Here is a 27,074-nt window from a genome sequence, read left to right as displayed (position 1 = left end):
ATTCCAACTCATAGCGACACTATAGGATAGAGTAGAACTGCCCCATAGGGTTTCCAAGGAGCAGCTGGTGGATTCGAACTGCCGACCTTTTGGTTAACAGCCAAGCTCTTAACCACTGCGCCACCAGGGCTCTGTAGCTCAGTGAGACAGGTTCTGTTTTTGCCCTCCATTTGCAGATGGTGAGCTTGAGGAGCAGGGATTGTTGGTGGCTTGACTGAGGTTCAAGCAGGGAGGATGGAGCAGAGCCAAGATTCAAACCATCTGACCCAAACCCCTGCTGTAACCAGCAGACTACCCTGCCTCTCAAAATAACTGCAATACAAAGTTTTAATTTCTGGACAGGGACCACAGAAAGTTCAGAGAGGCTTCTAGAAGTGGAAGCACCCACCCAGAAGGGATGGGGTGAGCCGGAAACCTTGGCGACTTTAGGCTTCCCCCACCCCCAGCACACACCTTGGCATCATGCACGTGGTCCTCCCTTTTTTCCTCCCTCCCTCCCCTTCCTTCCTTGGCATCTTGCTGGTTGACCAGGAAGTTCATCTGAAGCCTTTCTGAGCACTATCAGGTTTACTCCTCAAATCCCATTATCATTGAGTCGATTCCAATTCATAGCAACAATATAGGACAGAGTAGAAGTGCCCCAGAGCGTGTCCAAGGCTGTAAACAGCACTGGGTTTTTAACCTTCACAGAAGCAGACCACCACATCTTTGTCCCATGGAGTGGCTGGTGGATTCAAACCACCAAGCTTTTGGTTAGTAGCTGAGTGCTTAACAACTGTGCCACCCTAACCCCTCCTTTTTACCTCTTACCTTACCCCTGGAGTCCCTGGGTGGTGCAAACAGTTAAACACTCAACTACTAGCTGAAAGGTTAGCGGTTCAAACCCACCCAGAGGTACCTTGGAAGAAAGACCTGGCAATCTGCTTCCAAAAGATCACAACCTTGAAAACCCTATGGAGCAGTTACACTCCACACACATGAGGTCACCATGAGTCAGAATCGACTGTATGCCAACTAACAACACCACCTAACCCCTCCTTCTTTTATGTTGCTCACACAGCATTATTTCATCCATGAAGTCTTTGAAGGGGGATTTTAATAACCCCCACTTTACAGATGAGAAAACTGAGGCTAGGGAGAGGTGACATCCAGACCCAAACCACCAGACTCCAAAGCCTGAGTTCTTTCCTTCGACCCTGGAGCCACCTAGGAAGGAGACAGAATCAAACCTTGATCCCAGATGCCAACCCCAAATCCTTCCAGCTTGATGTCTTGCCGTCCCCTCAGACTCCAAGGGCCAATTTTTCTCACTCAGGTGCCTTATCAGCGTGGACCAGCTTTGGTTTTCTGACTCCCAGCACCACTAGGGCCATAAAACATTCTCTCTCTTCACGTTCCACGCTGGAAGAATGCATCCTGAATCTGCTGGCATGACCTTGCGCTGCTGCGTACTGACCCAAGCGTGAAGCCATTCATTATTTCACGTGTCATTCTTTCCCCTCCCCAACGCTGACAATGCCCCGCCCCCAGCTGCACCTTATTTTAGGCTTGACTCAGAGTTGGGGTTCTGGAACTAGCCTGGGCTGGGGCTTCTAGAGCAGCTAGTCTTCCCAAAATTGTGAAGTTCGTTTTACTCCTTCTTTTGTTGTTGACTGGTGTTTTGTGGCTGCTGATTTTCCCCCAGGCAAGCGCAAGTCTCCTTGAGTTTCCCCCATTGTACCTGGCCTAGGACTGTGTACAGGTACGTGCTCAAGAAATGCATTCGTGTTGACCCCACACCTTTGCTCAGCCTTTTCCCTGTCTCTCGTATTTGACTCCTTTGTGCAAAGGCTTAAGCCAACGGACCCTCCTCCTTGATGAGAGAGACGCCTCATTCACTGGGTGCCTACTCTGTTCAGGCACCAGTGGACAGGGCCGGCCAGGAAAAGGGGACTCAGAGCTCAGAGGTGAGGTAGAATCAGCCCCTGTCTCCTATCAGCTGTGTGGATGTGGGCAAGTCGCCCCCCCCGAGCCTCAGTCAAGTGGGAATAACAAGAGTACCTGCCTCAGTTGTTGGGAGGACTGAAAGGTAACTCAGCCATAGCAGAAGATTGTCTGATAGACTGCTGGAAGATGAGCTCCCTGGGTTGGACAGCACTCAATATACACAGTGGCTGCAACAATGGACTTGAGCATACCAACGATTGTGAAGATGGCGCAGGACCGGGCAATGTTTTGTTTCGTTATATGTAAGGTCGCCATGAGTCAAAGGTGAGTGGACAGCAACTAATAACAATAGAGATGATGAAGCGAAGACTCAGGGAGGTGAAAGTCACATGCAAAGGTCACAGAGCTAGCAAGGGACAACCCTGGCTGATCGCAAATACAAGACCTGTTACATGCAATGGTCATGGAACAGTCCGGGTCCAGGGGTCGATGTCTTATGTGGTTGAGAGAGGAGCACCCTCATGCCCCGCAGTTGTTGCCCAAGCCGGCTGCCAGGCCTCCTCTCAGCAAAGCCTTCTGTTTCCAAGGGGCCCAGCACCGAACAGAGGCGAAAGGAGGCGCCACGTCGCCTTCTTGTTCTACACTTGGCTCCTCCGTCTTGGAAAGCGACTCTGAGAACATCTGCAAAACCAAGTCTCCGCATATTAAACAGCCGCTGAAAATGTATTGTTGCCTCCTTCAATACGTAGCAATTACATGGCGTGTTTTGCTCATTAGCCGGAAATTGACACAGAGGCAATCCTGCTTTTTAAATTACCACTAATCTTGCTGCACCTGTTTGGAAAGAAGGCAGTGAGGCAAAAAAGAAAAGAAAAATGGTCAGCAATAGCCATTTCATGATATTTTAAAAACAAACACTTCCAGAACACCCTTAAAAATAGCTTTTGGGTTTTTTGGGCTCCCATTTTATTTCCAGAGGCTCTCCTTTGCATAGACCCACTTGGCACGCTGCAGTGACTCCTAGCGCGCTTGAATGCCACATGCGCTGGGTCCAGCAGGATGGAGGCTCAGGGGCTGAGCTCGGCTTCCACGAGGGTTATTAAAAGTGAGCTGCTATGATTAATTGTGTGGTAGGGACATGGCACACATTGGTGAGAAGCATCATACCTGGGAGCTCGGGAAAGACAGACTTTGTCAGAGGAGGTATGTGAGTTTGGGAGTGGAAACCTTTCGTAGATATCTCTGGACTCAGAGACGGGAGTCACTTGCTCAAGTCAGACTTGTTGCCCAACCTGGCTGCTGAGTCCACAGAGCTTCCTTCCCTTCCTCCTGTCTCAGGACCAGGGCTGTGGACTGTACCCAGCAGCACAGAAACTAAGTACACAAGTTGTCGTTGTTAGCTGCCGTTGAGTTGGCTCCCAAATCATGAAGACCGCATGCACAACAGAACAAAACACTGCCAGGTCCTGCACCATCCCCACGATCAATTGCAGATTGGACCCTTGTGATCCATAGGGTTTTCATTGGCTGATTTGCAGAAGTAGATTACCAGGCCTTTCTTCCTAGTCCTTCTTAATCTGGAAGCTCTGCTGAAACCTGTTTAGCGTCATAGCCACACACAAACCCCCACTGACAAATGGGTGGTGGCTGTTCATGAGGTGCATTGACTGGGAATCGAACCCAGGTCCCCAGCATGGTAGGTAAGAATTCTACCACTGAACCATCAACGTCCCCGTTAATGCACACCAAAACCAAAAACCAAACCCAGTGCCATTGAGTCGATTCTGACTCATAGCAACCCTATAGGACAGAGTAGAACTGCCCCATAGAGTTTCCAAGGAGCGCCTGGCAGATTCGAACTGCTGACCCTTTGGTTAGTAGCCATAGCACTTAACTACTATGCCACCAGGGTTTCCTTAACGCACACAGCAGGCACTTAATAAAGATGTCCTAATGGTGCTGCTGTGCTGTGTCCCGCGGCTCTCCTTCATTGAACTCCCCCAGGCCCCAGGCTGTGTCTCATTCTGTATGGAGGCAAACTACCCAGAGTTCAATTCCCTCTAGAGCTGGGTGAGCTTGGGCAAGCCTCTCCACCTTTCTGAGCCTTTGCCTCGTTGTTTGGAAAACCCGGATAGTGATAGTACGTATGTCTCAAGCTTATTGACCATGTCCATGTGCAATAAGGGGGCCAAAGGTGCTTGGGAAACTGGAAAGGGGGTTTAGGAACCATGACTGTTATTCTCGGGTTGGTTGCTCCTTAGAGGAGGTGCTGGGGCCACAGCCCAGGTTAATGTTAAATTTCTTCAGGGCTTAACAGTTCTAGGCACATAGTAGGTTCTCAGCGAAGACTTGCAGAGTGAATCCACTCATTCATCTAAAAAATACTGGAAGAGTGTTTTCTCCTGCCAGGCACTTGGTCTAGGTGCTAGGGATGCAGCAGGGAGCAAAACAGATGGTCTCTGTCCTCATGGAGTTGATATTCTCTAGTTGAAGAAATAGAAAATAAACAAGTACATGTGGACTGTGTCAGAGGCTGGGGTGCCATGAAGAAAATTAAACAGGGTATGGAAGATAGTGAGTGATGAAGGAGTGGGGAGAGGGTCTGTGTGAAGGTGGCATTGAGCAGAGATAGTTGAATGAGTAAGGGCACAAGCCATGCAGATAACTGTGGGAGGAACATTCGGGTTGTGAGAATAGCAAGTGCAAAGGCCCTGGGGCAGGAATATTGTTGGAGTGCTCAAGGGACAGCAAGGAGGCCAGGGTATTGGATCTTTGAGAGCTCAGGGAGGAGGAAGATGAGCTTGACGAGATGGGCCAGGCCAGTCATCTTCAAGTCTAAGGGCTTTGGCTGCTACTTTGAGTAAGAGGGGACGCTATGGCAGGGTTTTGGCCCTGGCACGACCTTGTTGTGGTTGCAATTTAAAAGAATCGCACTAGCTGATGCAAGGAGAACAGATTGCAAAGTGGCCAAGGACAAAGCAGGACAATTCAAAGAAGACAAGTACAGAGCCCTGGGGTTCATCAAAGCACTTGGTCTACTCCTGAGTGGTGATTCAAGTGAACACATTCAACCCTTCAGAGAAGACAGCTGGCAAGGGTACCAATCCCCCAAGTTGTGTATGTGTGTGTGTGTGCGTGTGTGTGTGTGTGTGTGTGTTGAAGCTGTGGATCTTGAGATATGATGAGCTCAGCTAAGAAGCCCTGGAATGATGCAGAACCACATAGCCTTTGATGCAAATAAATTCAATGCATATTTGTTTCCTGAGCATCTCATGATGTTAAGGACTTCATTTCCGGAAACCCAGGAATGAAGAAGGCCAGCTCCCTAAAGTCAGACTTACAGAGGAGAGGCAAAAATGTCTGCATACACATGGCTTGGCCACAGTGAGGTCTAGAATAGAGATACATTCTTTCTAAAAGCGTATCTGTGCAGTCTTCCTGGAGAAAGTGGCTTGGAGATGGTCCTTTAAGGATGGGTAGGCTTTGGGCAGGAAGGGCTGGGGAGAAACCTTGAGGAATGCTGTTGGGCTCCAATTTGTCTCCTTGGTGACTGAAGTAGGTGGGATGCCAAGGGTAGGAGAAATTGGCCCTTTGCATTTCTCCTTCCCTTTTTATTTCCTTCCTGGGTGCCAGGATCTGTGATAGGCACCAGAAATGCCACCATGAACAAGAGTCATGGTTCCTCATGGAACCCACACACCGGTGGGGTTTCAGGGCTTACGTGCAGCTACGTTATAAACATGGTTGTCATTGCTGTTGGGTGCCATCAAGTCAATTGCAATTCATAGTGAGCCTATGTGACAGAGTAGAGCTGCCCCATAGGGTTTTCTAGGCTGTAATCTTTATGGAAGCAGATCCAGGTCCTTCTTCTGTGGAGCCTCTGGGTTGGTTCGAACTTCCAACCTTTCAGTTACCAGCCCAGTGCTTAACCATTATACCACCGGGGCTCCTTATGGAGGTGGAGGAAACCTAAATATCAGGATAAGGAAGTGGCGCTTGCTCTCTTGGGCAATGAGGAGCCATGGAGGGTTTCGAGCAGGGGAAGGACAGGATTGGAACTGAGGATGGGATAAACTATTGGGCACCACACACAGGATGGATTTGAAGGAAGCCACAGATGGGAGGTGACTTTGTACTACAAAGAAGGTCTGCAGGGCAGGTGCCTTTATCCAGGGCTCTCAGGTCTCCTCTGCCCCTGTGCGGTGGGAAGATGGGGGATGGAGCATCAGGGGAGGGAGAACAGGATGCAGGTCTGGAAAGGGATGAAGGGTTTCCACGGCAACCTTTGCTGGCCCAGTAGCCAAGGTAGCTATGCAAATTCCCCAGGCACCATTCCTGTGGACCCTGAAGCAGGCATCCCCGGCAGCTGCAAGCCTGACTTTACAAAGACTGGGATGTGGTAGAACTCGAGGGAGAGAGGGCAGAGTCAAAGCTGCTTGGCTGGAACCATGGTGCAAGCTCCGAGGCAGCCTTTGAAACTCCCTGCCCCCCTCTCCAGGCCCGTTCTCCTTCATCTGGACTGGCCCTCCCAAGCCCTCCCTTCCCCCCGGTTTGGGTCCTACACCATGGATGTAAGCTGACAGTGCCTCGCTTCAGTGTTATTGTGATGACCCTAAATGCTGTCCCTAAAGCTCCCTGCACAATGCCTGGCACAGGGTTGCTGTTGTTGTTATATGCCATTAAGTGGGCCCCTGACTCACGGTGACCCCATGTACGTGTACCCCATGTACAACGTACAGTGGAACAAAACGCTGCGCCATCCCCATGATTGGTTGCGGATTGGACCATTGTGATTCATAGGATTTGTTTGTTTTGGTTTGTTTTTTGAACATTTTATTGTGCTTTAGGTGAAGGTTTCCAGAGCAAATTAGTTTCCCAATCAATAATTTCTGTACAAATTGTTCTGTGACATTGGCGCAATCCCTGCAATGTGTCAGCACTCTCCCCATTACCACCCTGAGTTCCCCATTTCCATTCATCAGGTTTTCCTGGCCCTTCCTGCCTTCTCATCGTGGCTTTTGGGTGGATGTTGTCCTTTTGGTCTTATATAGATGGTTGTTCTAAGGAGCACTTTCCTCACAGATGTTATTGTTTATTTTATAGGCCTATTATTGGGTGAAGAAAACCCTGGTGGCATAGTGGTTAAGTGCTACTGCTGCTAACCAAAAGGTCGGCAGTTCAAATCCACCAGGTGCTCCTTGGGAACTCAATGGGGCAGTTCTACTCTGTCCTTTAGGGTCTCTCTGAGTCGGAATCGACTCGACGGCAAAGGGTATGGTATTATTGGATGAAAGATTATCTCTGGGAGTGACTTCAGTTCCAAGTTAGAAGGGTGTCTAAGGACCATAGTTTCGGGGGTTCCTCCAGTCTCTCTCAGAGCAGTAAGTCTTGTCTATTCTAAGAATTTGAATTTTGTTCTACATTTTTTCCCCACTCTAACCAGGATATTCTGTTGTAATCCTGGTCAAAGTGGTCGGTAGTGGTAGCCGAACACCATCCAATTTTCTGGTCTCAGGCTAGTGGAGGCTGTGGTTCCTGTGTCCATTAGTCCTTTGGACTAATTGCTTCCTCTCCTTTGATTTTCATCACTCTCCTTTGCTCCAGATGGAAAGAGACCGAAAGTTTTATTTTAGATGGCACTCACAATCATTTCTTTTTTCTTAATTGTGCTTTAGGTGAAAGTTTACAGCTCAAGTTAGTTTCTCATACAAAAATTTATACACGCATTGTTATGTGACCCTAGTTGCTCTCCCTGTAATGTGACAGCACACTCCCCCTTTCCACCCTGGATTTCCCATGTCCATTCGAGCAGCTCCTGTCCCTTCCTGCCTTCTCATCTTGCTCCGGACAGAAGCTGCCCACTTAGTCTCGTGTATCTACTTGAACTAAGAAGCATACTCTGCACGAGTATCATTTTATGTCTTACAGTCCAGCCTATTCTTTGAAGAACTGGCTTCAGGAATGCTTTTAGCTCTGGGTTAACAGAGAGTCCACCGGCTGTGTCTTCTGGGGTTCCTCCAGTCTCAGTCAGACCATTAAGTCTGGACTTCTTATTAGAATTTGAGTTCTGCACCCCACTTTTCTCCAGCTCCATCAGGGACTCTCTGTTGAGCTCCATGTCAGGGTGGTCATTGGTGATAGCCAGGCACCATCTAGTTCTTCTGGTCTTAGGCCGATGGAGTCTCTGGTTTATGTGGCCCCTTTTGTCTCTTGGGCTAATATTTTCCTTGTGTCTCTGAGGTTCTTCATTTTCCTTTGCTCCAGGTAGCCTGGGACAAATTGATGCATCTTAGATGGCTGCTAGCAAGCTTTTAAGACCCCAGACGCCGCTCACCAAAGTGGGATGCAGAACAATTTCTTAATAAACTTTGTTATGGCAGTTGACCTAGATGTCCCGTGAAACCATGGTCCCAGAACACCACCCCTGTTACACTGTCCCTCAAAGTGTTTAGCTGTGTTTGGGAAACTTCTTAGCTTTTGCGTTAGTCCAGATGTGCTGAATTCCTGTATTGTCTGTCGTCCTTCCCTTCACCTAACATAATTCTTGTCTACTATCTGGTTAGTGAATACCCCTCTCCTTCCCTCCCCACCCTCGTAACCATCAAAAACTGTTTTCTTCTGTGCTTAAACCTTTTCTTAAGTTCTTATAATCGTGGTCTCATATAATATTTATCCATTTGCAACTGACTAATTTCACTCAGCATAATGCCTTCTAGATTCCTCCACATTATGAGATATTTCGTGGATTCATCGTTGTTCTTTATTGTTGCGTAGTATTCCATTGTGTGAATATACCATAATTTGTTTATCCATTTGTCTGTTGATGGGCACCTAGGTTGTCTCCACCTTTTTGCTATTGGCACTCACAATCTTTTAAGACTCCAGATGCTACTCACCAAAGTAGGACGTAGAGCATTGTCTTTATGAACTATGTTATGCCAGTTGACCTAGATGTCCCCCCAAGACTATGGTCCTTAGTCTTCAAGCCCAGCAACTCAGTTCCCTGAGGTGTTTGGTTATGTCTAGGAAGTTTCCATGACTGTGTCCCCTGTGTGCTCGATTATATATATGAATATGCATGCAGCACAAACATATACGCAGAAATAGCCATAGCCAAACCTATGTATTCATGTGGATATACTTCCATACACCTTCCCACACCTCGCAGGATTGTATAAAAAGAAAGGATTGTATATGTTATAGTATTTACCACAGTTGCCTTTTATCCTTGTGTACTTCTCAGTGTATTCCCTTGCCTTAGTCATGTTGTACTGACTCCGCCTTCATTGTGTATTGCCTTTCCCTTCACTAAAGTTAACCCATGTCTACTATCTAGTTAGTGTTTTCCCTTCCTCCTCCTTTCCATTCCTGGTAGCCATCAAAGAGTGTTTCTATATGTAAAGCTTTTCTTGACTTTTTATAGTAGCTGTTGTTAGATGCCATCAAGTCAATTCCAACTCATAGCAACCCTATAAGACAGAGTAGAACTGCCCGTAGAGTTCGCAAGGAGCGACTGGTGGATTTGAACTGCCAACCTTTTGGTTAGCAGCCAAGCTTTCTAACCACTGTGCCACCAGGGCTCCTTTTATAATAATAGTCTTAAACAATATTTGTCCTTTGTGACTGACTTATTTCCTTCAGCACCATGTCCTCCAGACTCATCCATGTTGTGAAATGTTTAGCGGATTCATCATTATTCTTTATCATTGTGTAGTGTTCCACTGTGTGTATGTACCACGGTTTGTTTATCCATTCATGCTGATGGGCATCTAGGTTGTTTCCACCTTTTTGCTGTTGTGAATAATGCTGCAATGAGCATGGGTGTGCATATGTCTATTTGTGTCACAGCTCTTATTTCTTTAGGATATATATCTGGGCGGGGATTGCTGGATCATATGGTATTTCTAGTTCAAGCTTTTTAAGAAAGTGCCATACTATTTTTCATAGTAGTTTACCATTTTACATTCCCACCAGCAGTGTTATGAGTTCTAATCTCCCCCAAAACCTTGCCAGCGTTGTTGTTTTGTTTTTTTGATCAGTGTCATTATTGCTGGGGTGAGATGGTATCTCATTGTAGTTTTGATTTGCATCTCTCTAATGGCTAATAGAGCCTTGGTGGTGTAGTGGTTAAGAGCTCGACTGCTAACCAAAAGGTCGTCAGGTTGAATCCACCAGTTACTCCTTGGAAACCCTATTTGGAAACCCTGGTGGCATAGTGGTTAATAGCTACGGCTGCTAACCAAAAGGTCGGCAGATGGAATCCACCAGGCGCTACTTGGAAACCCTACGGGGCAGTTCTAGTCTGTCCTTTAGGGTTGCTGTGAGTTGGAATCAACCCGACGGCAACAGATTTGGTTTCTGTGGGTTAACGGCTAACGATCATGAGCATCTCTTCATGTGTTTGTTAGCCACCCGAATGTCTTCTTTGGTGAAGTGTCTATTCATGTCCTTTGTCCATTTTTTAATTGGATCATTTGTATTTTTGTTGTTGAGGTGCTGAAGTTTTCTATAAATTTTAGAGATTAGACCCTTGTCAGATGTGTTGTAGCCAAAAATTTTTTCCCATCTGTAGGTTCTGTTTTTACTCTTTTGGTGAAGTCTTTTGATGAGCGTAAGTGTTTAATTTTTAGCAGGTCCCAGTTATCTAGTTTATCTTCTGCTTTTTGTGCATTTTTAGTTATGTTTGATATTCCATTTATGTCATATAAATATAAAGCTCCTAGCTTTATCCCTATTTTGTCTTCCATGATCTTAATGGTTTTAGGGTTTACTGTTAGGTCTTTGATCCATTTTGAGTTAGTTTTTGTGTATAGTGTGAGGTATAGATCTTGTTTCATTTTTCTGCAAATGGATATTCAGTTTTGCCAGCACTATTTGTTAAAGACACTATCTCTTCTCTATTAAGTGAACTTCAACTTTTTGTTGAAAATCAGCTCTCCAGAGGTGGATGGATTTACTTCTGGGTTCTCATTTCTGTTCCATTGGTCTATGTGTCTGCCATTGTACCAGTACCAGGCTGTTTTGACTACTATGCCTATAGTAGGTTCTGAGATCAGGGAGTGTGAATCTTCCTACTTTGTTTTTCTTCTTTGATAATGCTTTGCTTATTTGGGGCCTCTTTTCTTTCCATTTGAAGTTGGTGATAAGTTTTTCCATCTCATTAAAGAATGTTGCTGGAATTTGTTTTAGAATTACATTGTATTTGTAGATCGCTTTGGGTTGTATTAACATTTCCACAATGTTAAGCCTTCCTACCATGAACATGGTATGATTTTCCATTTATGTAGGTCTCTTTTGGTTTCTTGCAGTAGCGTTTTGTAGTTTTCTTTGTATGTCTTTCACGTCCCTAGTTAGATTTATTTCCAAGTATTTTATGGGGGGGGGGGCTATCATAAATGGTATTGTTTTTCTGATTTCCTTTTTGGAGTTCTCTTTGTTAGTGTAGAGGAATCGAACTGACTTTCGTATGTTGATCTTGTATGCTGCCACTTTGCTGAATCCTTCTATTAGTTCCAATAGCTTTCTTGTGGAATCTCTGGGGTTTTCTACGTAGATGATCATATCATGGGCAAATAAGGAATCTTTTACTTCTTCCTTACCAATTTGTGTGCACTTTATTTCCCTTTCTTGCCTTATTGCTCTAGCTAGGACTTCCAGTACAATATTGAATAAGAGTAGTGATAAAGGGTATCTTTGTCTGGTTCTCGTTCTCAAAGGGAATGCTTTTAGTCTCTCTCCATTGAGAATAATGTTGGCCGTTGGTTTTGTATAAATGCCCTTCATTTTCACCGGTTGATTTCCAGAAGTAGATCACTAGGCCTTTCTTCCTGGTCCATCACAGCCTGGAAGCCGTGCTGAAACCTGTTCAGCATCATAGCAACACGTGAGCCTTTACAAACAGATGGGTGGTGTCTGAACATGAGGCGCGTTGGCTGGAAATCAAACCCAGGTCTCCCACGTGTGAGGTGGAGCACTGAGCCACCACTGCCCCTAAGGGTAGGCAGGTCAACATGCTAGTGGTTGTTGTTCTCGCTGGCATTGTTCTTAAAGAATGCTGGCCTGGCTGTCGGGAGACCCATGTCCTCCTCTCAGATCAGCCACTGACCAGCGTGTGACCATAGGCATCACTTCTCTTCTCCCCAGTCTCCCTGTCCTTATTTGCAATTTGGGGATGCTGGCCCCTTCTCTATCCCCACAGGGCTATTTACTTTGATTATTATTGTTGTTGTTACTGGTATTTTTTCTATTACTATCACTCTTATTAGCACCCCTCAACGAAGGGCAATGATGATGAGTCCTGTAAATATCCCACTTAGTTGAGAATGTGAAACTATTATACCAAACCACGCAATGAAATACCTCCTTTCCTTCCTTTATGAGACATGGTCATATGAAAAGAGTTCATGGAACTTGGATACTGTATTATAAATATATCAAGATAGGATTGCTCGTGGATGTTGAAAATTATTAGACAAGTTAATCCTTAAATGTCTTCATTCTGTTTTTAATAATTGACCAAAATTTCCTGTCCTTGAATTCCCACACCAGGCATCGGTTTTACGTCCCTTTCTGCCTTTGTTGTTGTTGTTAGTTGCCATCCAGTTGGCTCTGACTCATGGCGACCCCATGCATAACAGAGCAAACCCATTGCCCAGCCCTGCACCATCTTCACAGTTGTTGGCATGCTCGAGTCCCTTGTTGCAGCCACTATGTATTTTGAGTGCTTTCCAATCTAGGGAGCTCATCTTCCAGCACTACGTTGGGCAGTATTCTGTTGTGATCTGTAAGGTTTTTGCTGGCTAATTTTCAGTAGAGCCCCAGGCCTTTCTTCCTAGTCTGTCTTAGCCTTGGAAGCTCCATTGAAACTTGTCCGCCATGAGTGACCCTGCTGGTATTTGAGGTACCGGTGGCATAACTTCCGGCATGGCAACAAGGTGCAAGCCACCACAGTATGACAAACTGACAGACGGGTGGTGGCACGCTCTGGTGGTGCGGTCGGTTAGCACATGGTACTTACCCAGCAGTAAATGTGAAGGTGATGCCAAGGCTGTGATTTCAAGCGTCAGCTGGAATACGTTCTCTTCCCTTCTCCTTTTCCATCCTAGATGACTGTAAATTTTATTCAGTATCCTAAGTTCAGGCCCTTTTAAGGCACGGCTCCTCCCCCTGTAGAAAAGCACATTCACCTGGACCAAGTGTAGCTCACCACTGTATTCCTAACATTAACCCAGCCCTGGTATTTGTCTGTGGTGGAGTCGATTCCAACTCATAGCGCCCCTATAGGACAGACTGGGTTCCCTAGGCTGTAATATTTAAGAGGAAACCCTGGTGGTGTAGTGGTTAAGTGCCACAGCTGTTAACCCAAAAGATTCGCAGTTCAAATCCCCCAAGAGCTCCTTGGAAACTCTATGGGGCAGTTGTACTCTGTGCTATAGGGTTGCTATGAGTCAGAGTTGGTGCAATGGGTTTGGTTTGATTTTTGATTAATCTTTAAGAAAGCAGATCGCCAGGTCTTTCTTCTTTGGAGTCTTAGGTGGGTACAAACCACTGATGTTTTGGTTAGCAGCCGAGTGCTTAATCATTCTGCCACCATATTTGTTGGAAAAAAGGAAGAGAGGAAAGTTAGGAAGAGAGGAACAGAAGGAGGGAGGGAAGGGGAGAAAGAGGAAGAATAGGAAGGAAGAAGGGAGGAAGAGAGGGAGGAGGGAAGAAGGAGAGGGGACCTCTGGCTTTCTGAGCTCAAGCGCAATACAGAACCTCTTAGATCTCTCTCAGTGGGAAAGCCACTTTTTCCCTTTCTGTCCCCAGTCTTTTCTGTCTTTTCTTTTTCTCACCAATCCCCAGAGGAAGAAAAAACACTTCCAAGATATGAGAGTATCAGCCAAAGTTTCAAGCCTGCTCACGGTCCTCCTCACAACTGAGCCAATTAATCACACAACAGTTCTCCTGGGTCATTGTTGTTAATTGAATTAAATGAGATAATATTTTTTGAGCACTTAGCACCACGCCTGGAAATGTTTATTGCCTAGAATTGAATCAGTAACGGGTAGCGACTATTACTGTTGTTGTTGCTGTTCTTAATTAGGGTTATTAATAACTCCCTTCATTAGTACGGTAGTCTGGGACTTCCTATCCATTTTCAAATGTGTTTCACCATGTCACCATCTCGGTCTCAATTTCCCCATCACACAAATGGGAGTGATGATATGAATCACATGACATTGTTGGGGAGCCATTCGTGCAATGCTGTGTGTGAACGGTCTTTTCAGACTCTGGAGGGTTCTGCAAGCCTCAGGGGTGAGGATGCTATCTTATTGTTGTCTGAGCCAAGAGGGGACGATATCTGTCGGGAAGACCCCAGGTCCTTGTCTCATGGTGCGACATGACCACCTGGTTGTAGTCTGTTTGCCTAGACCCAGCATGCACTGTTGTTCTTGTGTGCCATCGAGTTGATTTAAAGACCCTATTTTTTATATGACAAAGCAGAACTGCCCCATAGGGTTTCCAGGACTGTAATCTTTATGGAAGCACATCACCAGGTCTTTCTCCTGCAGAGTCACTCAGTGGGTTTGAAAAGACGATCTTTCAGTTAGCAGGTGAGCGCTTAACAGTTGTGCCACCAGGGCTCCTTCCTAGTAAATGAGGGCCGTTTATGGGGCAGAAAGGCCTGATTATATTCTTTGTGAAATAGCTACAAGCATGGACTTGGGCTTCACAGAATCTGGGTTCAACTTGAAGCTCTGCCATTTCTTCAGACAAGTCACTTCCCCTCTCTAAGGACTGACTTCCTTAGAAATGGAGACAATATAGTACAGACCTCATATATGGCTGGAAGGACTTTGTCAGACCAACCATACAAAGTCTTAGAACAGTGCAGGGCACATAAGCAGTCTCCCAGATGATTGGACTTGGACATAATCATGGGGAAAGGGCCCAGGCTTATGTGGGCACCTCCATCAACACCGCTGCCAGCCTCCAGGGAGTGGGTGATGCTGATCAAGAAGACCAGAGCTTGGCGATGGGAAATTTGGCCAAGATTACGGGGGGTGGTTTCGCAACATGATTAATGTATCGATGTCACTAAATTGTATACCTGAAAAATGTGTAATTGGCAAATGTTCTGTTATGTATATTTTTATAACAATGAAAGGAAAAAGCTACCTATCAAATCTGATACAAGGAAACCGTTACCACATACAGACCACCATTTGGGAACCCCTGTTAGAATCCAACCCCTCATTTTTGTATAGATGTTGTACATGATAGCTGTATATGAATATGACAGCTGTGTATGTATGACAGCTGTATTTGAACAAGTATCTTTTAAATGTAGTACTTCCTGCTATATTTTAAATTAGAATGAAACTAACAAGTATAAATACCAAAAGGAAGTCAAGAAACAATTTGTTTTAACTTCCATTTATTCATAAATTAAAAAATAGAATATTAAAAGAAAAGAAGAAGACCAGATCTTGATCTATACCTCCATCACAGAGTGCCAGCCTGGACAAAGAGCTCACCACTGTGCATTTGTAGATTGCAGGGGAGGGACGAGTAGAAACTGCAGTGACTGAAGAATACCTACTGTATGCCAGGTACTTTGTACACATTGTCACCCTGAATACTCAGAATTCCCTCTGGTGTCAATGTTGCTATCACTACCTCCCTAAGCCACAAGGTCCTCATGTGTAAATAGGAATAGTGACGTTCCTACGTCATTGTGTTGTGACGAGGATTAACTAAAGAGCATGGTGACTTGCACATAACCAATTGGCCTCGAGTAGACTCAAATTCATGGCGATCCCCTGTGTGTCAGAGTAGAACTGTGCTCCATAGGATTTTCAATGGCTGATTTTTTTTTGGAAGCAAATTGCAGCACCTTTCTTCCAAGGCACCTCTGTGTGGACTTGAACCTCCAACGTTTTGGTTAGTGGCCAAGCTTATCAACTGTTTGTACCACCCAGGAAGTCTTCCAAGTCCACTAAAAAAAAAAAAAACCCATTGCCATCAAGTCAGACTCATAGTGACCCTATGGGACAGAGTAGAACTGCCCATAGAGTTTTCAAGGAGCACCTAGGTGGATTTGAACTGCCGGCCTTTTGGTTAAGCAGCCATCATGCTTAAACACTACACCACCAGAGTTTCCTCTAAATCCACTAAAAAAAAAAAAACACTAGGGACTTATAATTCCAGTGGTGGTCTGCAGACCAGCAATAGCAGCATCACCTGGGAGCTAGTTAGGAATGCAGAGTTTTGGACCCCACTCGGCCATTGAACAAGAATCCCAGGTGACTCGTGTTTACATTGAATTGTAAGAAGCACTGGCTAGAAAGTAAGAAAAAGGAAAGGATTAGGGAGAAAAGACCCCTGGGAAAGGGGTAATTTCATTTTTTAACTGTTTATGTACTTTCTTTTGGTTTTACATCTGCAGGTCGTACTCTACCTGAGACCCTTGACAAAACTTTTGGCAGAACCATTCCTCATCCCTAAATATGTGACTGTCTGCAGACAACTTTCTCAAAATTGACCAAGAATGGTATTAATTATGACAGCAAGCTGTCTTTGAGCTCTAACTCTGGGCCAGGGACTGCTGAGAGTTTAGGGAGCGTTATCTCATTTATTCCTCACACCTACCTTGAGGGATGTGTATAATCATTCTCCCCATTTTATACATTCGGAATCTGAGGTCAAATGGCTGGCCCAGAGTCACACAGCATGTAAACTCTAGAGTCTGGCTTGAAACCAAGTCTTTCTGGCTCCTAGGACCCTCTTTAACCAACAGGTTACCTATCCACACGTAGCGGGAGGACATCTCCAACATAATCTCCTGGAACATAATCCTTGGCTTCACTCTCTGATCCAGTGGGAAATATATCTGCTTACCAACCTCTCTCCTTGTGCTTTTCATTCGGTTGGCTGGTTGGTTGGTTGGGTGGGTGGCTGGTTGGGTGGGTGAGTGGATGGTTGTTTGGCTGTTTGGTTGGTTGGTTGGTTAGTTGGGTGGTTGGTTAGATAGATGGGTGGGTGGGTGTTTGGGTGGGTAAGTGGATGGTCGTCTGGCTGTTTGTTTGTTTGATTCGTTGGTTGGCTGGTTGTTTGGTTGGTTGGTTGGCTAGTTGGATGGTTGGTTGCTTGGATGGGTGGGTGGAGGGTGGTTTGGTGGGTGAGTGGATGGTTGTTTGGCTGTTCATTTGATTGGTTGGTTGGTTGGTTGGCTGGCTGGCTGGCTGGCTGGCTGGCTGGTTGGTTGGTTGGTTTGTTGTTTACTGGTTGCCCCTGGGCTTTTCTTCAAGCTGCCCCTCCTACCTCACACTTGCAATGCCCTTTCCCAACTTACTCGTCTATTTGCATTAAATATGGCAGAAGAAAAGATACCAGGGTTCTTGATGTCTTCGTTTTTTGAATCAACAGTGACTAACTCATTGCTTATACAAAAGAAGTGCCCAGGAAATGTTATTGAATTTAGTTTGGTGCATGCATTCTCAATGAGGCAATATCTCCCCTGAGGGAAAAAAATTGTTTCTTGGGTTCTTGAGTATGCATATAGCGCATACAGACATACAGTACATAAGCAGGTATACAGTTTTTCTGTGGTATTAAATCTTCATGGAGAAAAATATCTAAAAAGCCTCCTGGGGGTTGGGTGATAACGACAAAAAGAAAAGTTGATAAATGCTGGTTTATAGCATAATTTGTTCAAACTTACAGTTTTACAAATGAGACCAAAGACAAGTAGGCAAAGTGCATAATTAAATAATTCACCAAGGATGAAACCCAAGTAGAAAACTGGGAAATGTTCATCCTTCATAGAGTTCAAATAATGCACTTTCAAAGTACCCTTGAGAGACTAGCATACACCTACTAAATTCATTTAAAATGTTTAAACCAATAAGACTCAGTGCTGGCAAGGTTATTGTAACATTGGTAAACTCAGGCATTTTGTAACTTGAAAGACCTCTTAGGAAAGCAATCCACCAATTCTCTTCAGCTACAGCTCTAAGAATGTTCATGCTCTTTGACCAAAAAATTTTGTTCCAGGGAATTTGCTTGGAAACTAATTCAATGGTAGCAAAAGCTGTATTCATAAAGATGCTTATTAGCTGTAGCTAGCGTTGGGGGAAAAAAAGAAGGAGGGGAAGGAGAAGGAAAAGAAGAACAAGGAAGAGAAAGAGGGATACAAAGAAATTATAGAAGAAGGAAGGAAGGAAGGAAAGGGGAGAGGAGTGTCCAGTAAATAAACACATGTAAAGCACCTAGCAGAGTGTCAAGCACATAGTGAGTGCTCCAAAGACAGCAAGGATCCCCATCAGCTCCCTTCCCAACTAGCATCAGGTTCTAAAGAAATGAACATCTGTCCTGTCCAGGGGGGATGTGGAAAGAAGGGTCAGAGGTCAGGGATCAAATCTTGGAAGTTCTGGAATGCAACCCCAGCTAGCTAAAGTAGCAGATATTACCAAGTCAGAGGGACCTCCCTGCAGGGCTGTCTTTGTCAGTGGATGGATGTCTCCAGGCATGAATTTGGGAGCAGTTTCCAGTCCTCAGGATTCTATGACCTGGTCCTAACTCAAGGAGACCTGAGGGCACAATGATTAAGAGCTTGAATACTAACTGAAAGGTCAGAGGTTCAAATGCGCTAGTTACTTTGTGAGAGAAAGATATGGCAACGTGTTTCTGTAAAGATTTATAGCCTTGGAAACCCTTTGGAGAAGTTCTACTCTGTCCTATAGGGTCACTATGAGTCACTATGAGTCAGAATCGACTTGACAACAGTGAGTTATTTTTGTTGTTGTTTTTGGGTTTAGAATTAAACTTGCTTTGATTAAAGACAGCTCCTATGGAGCCAAGGAATTTCTGGGTGGTACAAATAGCTCAACTACTAGCTGCAAGGTTGACGGTTCAAACCCAACCAGAAGAGCACTGGAAGAAAAGCCTGGCACTCTACTTCTGAAAGACCACAACCACTGAAAACCCACTGGAGCACAGTTCTCCTCTGACACACATGGAGCCTCCATGAGTCAGAATCAACTGGGCAGCAACAACAACAACAATGGAGCCAAACTGGGATGCATTGTGAAGACAGATAGGAACACTTTTGAATTCTCTTCCACTGCCCATGTTCCTCTGGCCTAGACTGTGATGTATCTTAAGGCATCACCCACCCAAGGCCAGGCATCTGCATTTACAAACTTGCCGTTTATTCCTCCCAGGATTCTGGTTAATGATTTTAGGAGTCTTTGCTCTAGCGTTTAGGGTAGTCTCCCATCTGGACAGGCCTTGTAGGCCTTAATAGATACCTAGAGTCCCTTCCCAGGTCCCTGGGTGGCACAAATGGTTTGCACTCAAGCACTAATTGAAAGGTTGGTGGTTCAAACCCGTCCAGTGATGTTACAGAAGAAAAAATTACAGCCACCAAAACCCTATGGAGCAGTTCTAGTCTGTAACACATGGGTGGCCATGAGTCAGAATCATCTCTACAGCCATGAGTTTCAAGCCCTCGCTGGTGTGTAAGAGTGAGACAACTTGGGATTTTATTTTCTTAGTGATGCTGTAACAGAAATACCACCAGTAGGCTTTAATGAACAGAAATTTATTTTCTCACAGTTTAGGAGGCTAGAAGTCCGAATTCAGGGTGCCAGCTCTAGGGGAAGGCACTCTCTCTGTCTGCTCTGGGGGCAAATCCTTGTCTCAGCTTCTTTAGTATTTTTAGTGATCCTCCATTCCTTGGCAATCTTCATGCGGCGTCTATGTTTCTCCAGTGTGTGCTTGCTCTTTTTATATCTCAAAAGTGATTGGCTTAAGATACACTTTGTACTACAGGGCCTCATTAACAAAGCAAAGAACCTCTATCCCCAGATGGGATTACATTCTCAGATATAGTGGTTAGGATTCCAACACACATTTTTGGGCAGCACAATTCAATCTGTAACATGCCCCCAAACAAAGAAGATGAGAGAATGGCTGCCACAAACTTTCTGTCCCCTAGTACATGGAAGAGAGGGTCTTCCTGTGGGTTTTGTAAGCCTGAGTCCAAATGCCAGCTGTTGAAGCAAGCCTGAGAAATCACTCTTGACCACTGAGGATCACTTTTGCCAAGATATTGCTGATGAAGCCTGTCTCTATGGCTTCTAGGTAATCTTACAATCCATCTGGGGTCCACAACTGCAGGGGGAAGAGGAGAGTCCTGGGGTTGTGACTTCCAGGCCCAGCCGTCCACCACGCAAAGGGCCTTGACAAAGGCAGACAGGAAAGGGGACCTGAGGCAGGCGCCCACGCACCTGTGTAGAATTCGTCAGCACGTATAGCCTGAGCACCTCCTGGGTGCAGGCACCATGTTTGTTGTTGTTCTTGTTGGGTGCTATCAAGTCCGTTTCAACTCATAGTGACCCCATGTGACAGAGTAGAACTGTCCCACAGGGTTTTCTTGGCTGTAATCTTTACGGGAGCAGATCTCCAGGTCTTTATCCCACGGAGCCACTGGATGGGTTTGAACCACCAGCCTTTAGGTTAGCAGCCGAGCACTTAACCATTGCACCACCAGGGGTCCTTAGGCACCGTGCTAGATGCTGGGACTCTAATGAGAGTGAAATAGACATGGCCTCTGCCTTTATGGAGAATTGCTGGTGGAACTGTAAAATGGAATAGTCACTACAGAAAACAGTTTGGCGGTTCCTCAAAAAGTTAAACATAGAGCTACCAGCAATTCCACTCCTGGGTATCTGCCCAAAAGAATTGAAAGCGGGAATGCAAACAGATACTTGTACACCAACGTTCATTGCAGCACTACTCACAATAGCAAAATGGTGGAAACAACCTCAATGTCCATCGGCAGATGACTGGGTAAACAAAATGGGGTTGACCCCGACAATGGAGTGGTACTCAGGCATAAAGAGAAGTGAAGTCTTGATACATGCTACAACATGGATGAACCTTGAAAACATCATGCTGAATAAAATGAATCGGTCACAAAGGGACAAGTATTCTATAACCCCACTTACATGAAATATCTATAATAAACAAATAGAGAGAGACCAAAGTCTATTAGGGGTTACCATAGGCTGGGGAGAGGAGAAAAGAGGGAGTCATTGCTTGGGAGGCACTGAGCTTCTATAAAGACCCACTGCCGTCGAGTCGATTCTGACTTATAGCGACCCTATAGGACAGAGTAGAACTGCCCCATAGAGTTTCCAAGCAGCGTCTGGCAGATTTGAACTGCCAACCTGTTGGTTAGCACTTAACCACTACACCACCAAGAAAAAAAGAAAATTAGAGTGGTAGAAAAATCTGGAAATGGATAGTGGTGATGGTTGCATGACATGATGAAAGTGATTGATGTCACTGATGGATACATGTAAACATATATTGAAATGGCAATTTTTTTTGTTTTATATGTACTTGGTGTGCGCTGTGGAGTCGATTCCAACACATAGCCACCCTATATCACAGAGTAGAACTGCCCCATAGGGTTTTCCAGGCAGGAGCGGATCACCAGGTTTTTCTCCAGCAGAGCCACTGGGGGGTTGAAACCACCAACCTTTGAGATAGCCGCCAAGAGTGCTTAACCACTGCGCTGCCATGTTTAACATGGCAAAAAAGAAAAAAATAATTAAAAAAGGATGAGCACCGTACTTGAAAAACTCATTACAAAATTACATCTATGAGGTCTGTAGTGTTCTAAACAGCACATGGGGGGTGGGGGTGGCTTGAGCTAGTCTGGGAGCTCAAGAAAGTGCTGTTTAAGCTGAAGTCTAAAGGAGTATTAGGAGAGGAGGGGGGAGAAAGGAGAGATGGGGGAAGGGAGTGGGGAGAAGGGAGAGAATTCCATGTGCAAAGGCTTCTTGTCTTAGGCATCCTTCTCCTGCCCTCCCTGCTCACAGGAGAAGACAGGAAAATAAATGAGCAGAAATGAAAATGGGGAGGAGAACGGGCTGACAGGTGGCGTGTAGAGGAAAAGAATAAGAGACCAGGCGAAGGGTGAGAAGTGGATCCCAGTAACCCAGTGCCGCAGTGGGTATTGAGTGACAAAAGGGAGGTGTGCCTGAAAGAATAAACTCACAAAGGAATATGGGAATGAAGAAGTAAGGTGACAAGTGAATAAAGGAAGTGGAGAAGAGGCCACCTGAGCAAGCAGGAAACCCATACGTGAATGAAAAGCAGGTTTTCTCTGTTGCAGAATTTATCCATGGCCAAAATGGTCCAAGGGCCCTTTTTGAATCAACAGAATGTAAAAACGTAGAAGAGTTGTTCAATACACACTCAGTGCCGTAGTCTAGAGGTTTTCAGCCTTGTCTACAACATCGGACGGGTCCCTGGTGGCGCAATTGCTAAGAGCGCAGCTGCTAATCAAAAGGTCAGCGGTTCAAATCCATCTAGTGGCTCCATAAAAGAAAAGACCTGGCAATCTGCTCCGGTAAATATTGCAGCCTAGGAAACCCTATGGGGCAGGTCTCCTCTGTCCTATAGGGTCGCTATGAGTTGGAATTGATTGGATGGCATACAACAATAACAACTGCAATATTGGACTCACCTGGGGAGCTTTGAAAAGCGCAAGTGCCCCAATGCCACCCCGAAGATGCTATGGAGTGTTCTGGGATGTGACCTGGGCATTGTTGTTGTTAGTTGCCATCAAGTTGGCTCCAATTCATGGCAACCTTATAGATAACAGAACGCAATGTTTCCTGGTCCTATGCCATCTTCGTGATTGTTGGGATGTTTGAGTCCATTGTTCAGGCTACTGTTTCAATCCATCTCACTGAGGGTTTCTTTCATTATCAGTGACCCTCTACTTTACCAACCTTGATGTCCTTTTCTAGCCATTGGTCTTTCCTGATGACATGTCCAGAGTAAAGGAGTATTAGAAATACCAATGGCATAGCTTCCAGCATCACAGCACACAGAAGCCACACAGTATGACACACTAACAGACGGATGGTGGAGGGATGTTGTTCAACATCCTAAAATGCACACGGCAGCTCCCTACCATGAAGAATTCTCCAGCCTAGATGTCAATAATGCCAAGATTGAAAAACCCTGAATGAGGTTAATTGCACTTAGCAAGTTTCTAGTGCCTAGAATGGAAGCAGCCAATACAAAATGCTTTCTTACGGACCTCCTTCCTGTGAGTTCATAGATGGCTGAGCTGGAATGAACCCTACAAAATCTTTTTACTTCTCTCACTTTACAGGAGAAGAAACAGGCAGAGCAAGGAAATAATTTGCTAGGTTCTCACAGGACTCCTAATTCCTGTCCATTAAATCGTTCCATAAATATTTGAAGACCCACTATGTGCAAGGCACTGTGTGCTAGCATGAAAAAGACAATGGTAGACTGGACAGAGATGATTCCTGCCTTCATGGAGCTTGCAGTAAGCAAGAACATCGGGAAAACTATAAAGCCAAAAAGGCAAACGTGTTGCCTTTGAGTCAATTCCAACTCATGGCAACCCCATGTGTTACAGAGCAGAACTGCCCCATAGGGTTTTCTTGGCTGCCATCTTGACAGAAACAGATTGCCAGGCCTTTCTTCCGTGGTGCCACTGTGTGGGTTTGAACCAGCAACCTTTAGGTTAGTAGTTGAGCACAAACCATTTGCACCCCTCAGGAAACCTTCAGGAAAATTATAAGGGCATCTTAAGTTTGGAGTCCCAGGGTGGCATAAATGTTTTATGTGCTCGGCTGCTAACCGAAAGGTTGGAGGTTTGAGTCCACCCAAGAGTGCCTCAGACGAAAGGCCTGGTAATCTACTTCAAAACTCATCCATTAACAACCCTATGGAGCACAGTTCTACTCTGACACACTTGGGGTCGCCGTGAGTCAGAATTGGCTCAACAGCACCTGGTACTGGTAATTTACGTCGGCCAGAGAAGGCCTTTCTGAGGAGGTGATGTTTATGCTAAGATTAGAACACTGAGGAGGGGGAGCCACAGGGAGAGAGAGCGGGCAGGCGGCTCCCCCATCTCAGCTACTCTAGCATGCAAGGAGAAAGAAGCATTTCCCTGCAGTCCAGTGTCTGCCCCTCGCAGATCTGGAGGGAGTTGCTGGAGTTTGGAGGAGAGAAGGCATCTAACTCCAGCCAGCACTCAGAGTCTTAGAGAAACCCCGGGGAGCTTATTACATCTGAGACCCTGATAGCATCTGTATTAGAAACGAGAATCCAGCCAGACTGCTCATGAAAGATTAGCTTTAGTTCTTTCAGGAGAATAAATGGCTTCTACTAACTCTGGCCAGCTTTATCTGCTTGTTTCTGCCAGCCAGCCACCCTCTCCCTCCATCAATATGGCCACGCGAGGACTGCTGTAATGAGGCTGTCATTTCCGATTCAGTCGAACTCAAGAATCTTTTGTGAACAGCCACTCTGCCCAGGTCTGGGTGGAGAGCAGTGTGAGGCCCAGGAGAGATGGGATGACCTCTACCTTTGAAAAACACACAGGAGAGTAAGATGCTTACATATTCATTCACTCGACAAAAGCTACATGGGGGCATGCCCCTATGCCAGGTACTGTACTAGGCATTGAGGATGGAGGGAGAACAGACACAGCCCCAACTCATGTGGCGCTCCAATCTGACGTGTCAGATGCATGAATGGTTACAGTGTAGAGTCAGGGGCTGTCCACCAACCATTGCAGCACTTTCCACAATAGCCAACTGATGGAAACCACCAAAATGCCCATCAACAGATGAACAACTAAACAAAATGTAGTCTCTACACACAATGGAATATTACTCAGCCCTAAAGAGAAATGAAGTCCTGATGCAGGCCACAACATGGATGAACCTTGAAAACATCATGCTGAGCGAAATAAGGCAGGTGCAGAAGGACAAATATGGTATGATCTCACTTGTATAGAAGAAGCAAATCTATAGAAACTAAAGATTATCAGTGGTTACCAGGGTGGGAAGGGAGGTTGAAAGGGAGAGTTTTTGCTTCACTTGGGGGGACAGTGAGTTTAAGTCAATGGTGGTGGAATGGTCTGGAAAAGGATGGCAAGAATGGTGGCACCACATGACGAATGTCATCAGTGTCACTGAAGTGTAGTGTGGAAATGGCTGAATTGGCAAACGTTTTGTTATGTATATTTACATGACAGTAAAAGAAAAAAAGAGGAGGAAGAGGAGGGGCAGGAGAAGAAGAGAGAGCAGGAAGCAGGGAGTCCTTAACCCAACCCAAGAGTCCAAGAAGGCTTCCTGGAAGAGGTGATGCCTGAATTGAGAGCTGAAGATGAGGAGGTAGCAGCTGACCAGGCGGAGAAGAGGGGGCGTGGGCATCAGGATAAACCAAACACAGATAACCTGGCACATTTAATGATAATAAATTAGCCATCATGTTAAACCTTTACACAGATTATCTCAGGCACTACTATATTTTTATTTTTCCTATTGGAAACGAAGAACCTTGGGAACAAGGACGTTACAGCTAGCAAATTGCAGAACTGGATTCAAATCCAGGCAGTCTGACTGTTGAACTCCTATCTCTAATCACTGTGCTGTACACTAAAGGAGCCCTGGTGGTGCAACAGTTAACTGAAAGGTTGCTAACTGAAAGGTTGGTGGTTCGAACCCACCAGCCACTCCTCACGAGAAAAGACCTGGTGATCTGTTCCCATAAAGATCATAGCCTAAGAAGCCCCATGGGGCAGGTCTACTCTGTCACATTGGGTTGGTGTGAGTTGTAATCCACTTAAGGGCACCTAAGAGCAACAGCATGCTGTACACTGTAAATATATATATAATTCTGTATAATTGGATAATTGAATGCTTATGGGTCTGGGGTAGGGAGCAGAGTGGGGGAGTTGAGATTGTATAAGGACACTTGGACTAGAATTGAAGGGTCTTATACACAATACTTGGAAACCCTGGTGGCATAATGGTTAAGTGCTATGGCTGCTAACCAAAAGTTTGGCAGTTCAGATCTATCAGGCACTCCCTGGAAACTCTATGGGGCAGTTCTACTGTGTCCTACAGGGTCACTATGAGTTGGAATCCACTCGACAACAATGGGTTTGGCTTTTGGTTTTGTACACAATACTTGAAGCATTCAGACTTCATCTGAAGGGTAAAGTCTGAAGTATTGTAAGTGAAGGTATAACATGACCCTAGATGGTCAGCATACTTAGCTGCTAACTGAAAGGCTGTGATGTGTCAGGAGTGTGAATGGTTACGCCGCAGTATAAGAAGTAAGCAGGGAGCAGAGAGTCGTTAACCCAGCCCAAGAGTCCAAGAGGGCTTCCTTGATGGAAGCCCTCATGAACCTTAGAATCTAATGGGGAAGACGGACATTGAACAAGTAGTTACAAGTGAAATGAGTGTTGTGCGTAGCAGCTATGTATTGTGTGTCTACTGGATTCTGAGTCTGGCTCCACGGCTTCCTGTGTAATCTGGTGTTGTGTAGGATTTTATCTTATAAAATTAATGGAGAGATACTCAGCTTTGACACGCACAAACTCAGTTTACTTCAAGGTAATCATGGCAGGCAGGCAGGCAGGCAGGCAGGCAGGCAGGCAGGCAGGCAGGCAGGCAAGTAAGACCTCACAACATTCATTTAGAACTGGAGAATCAGAATTAACAATTACAGTAGCAATGGTAAGAATCCAAATCTTCAGACTTCAGGCTTTTACCTTTAAGACAGGTCTCAGGAGGAAGGCTTAACCATGGTTCAAACTTCGAGGAGGTCCCTCATATCTAGGTTCTGAGGTTGGCAGTGGCCGGCAGAGTCTCAGTTCCATCCCTGCCTTCTCTCAGTGAGTGAGCACAAATTTAGGGTTTATATGTGAATTCGTTACCTTGGCTTCACACCACAGGACAGTGTAACCTCAAAGACTAGTATGTTATGTCTTTTCTCCAGGGTTGGAGATTAGCTGAATGGTGCATCTTTTCTTCAAAGTTAGAGATTAGAGGGGTCATTTAAACTTATGTCTCCAGGCTAGTTCACAAAGATTAACTAAATTATGTCTTCTTTTATCAGAACATGTCAGGTCAAAGTCAACTTAAAGGCTGTTTACCACATTCTTCACATACTTTTATATTTCTATGTCTAAGTTCAGAAATTTTCTAAATAACTTTATTATGATTTACAGGTTTCTTTGGGCTCAATGACTTATAGTTAATGTTAGAGAGCCTAACAGAGGTAAACATAGTTCTATTTCTAAGTTCATA

General features: G+C 45.3%; 1 non-coding gene across 1 annotated transcript; it reads right to left on the bottom strand.

Annotated features, from left to right (window-relative positions):
* Positions 1 to 3,585: 3,585 nt before the first annotated feature.
* On the bottom strand, positions 3,586 to 3,656 carry TRNAG-ACC (transfer RNA glycine (anticodon ACC)). Its single transcript has one exon. It is a non-coding gene; the product is annotated as a tRNA-Gly (tRNA).
* Positions 3,657 to 27,074: the final 23,418 nt, after the last annotated feature.

This window comes from Loxodonta africana, chromosome 19 (genome assembly GCF_030014295.1).
Source record: "Loxodonta africana isolate mLoxAfr1 chromosome 19, mLoxAfr1.hap2, whole genome shotgun sequence".
Classification (NCBI taxonomy): Eukaryota; Metazoa; Chordata; class Mammalia; order Proboscidea; family Elephantidae; genus Loxodonta; species Loxodonta africana.
This window is presented reverse-complemented; position numbering and strand designations above follow the sequence as displayed.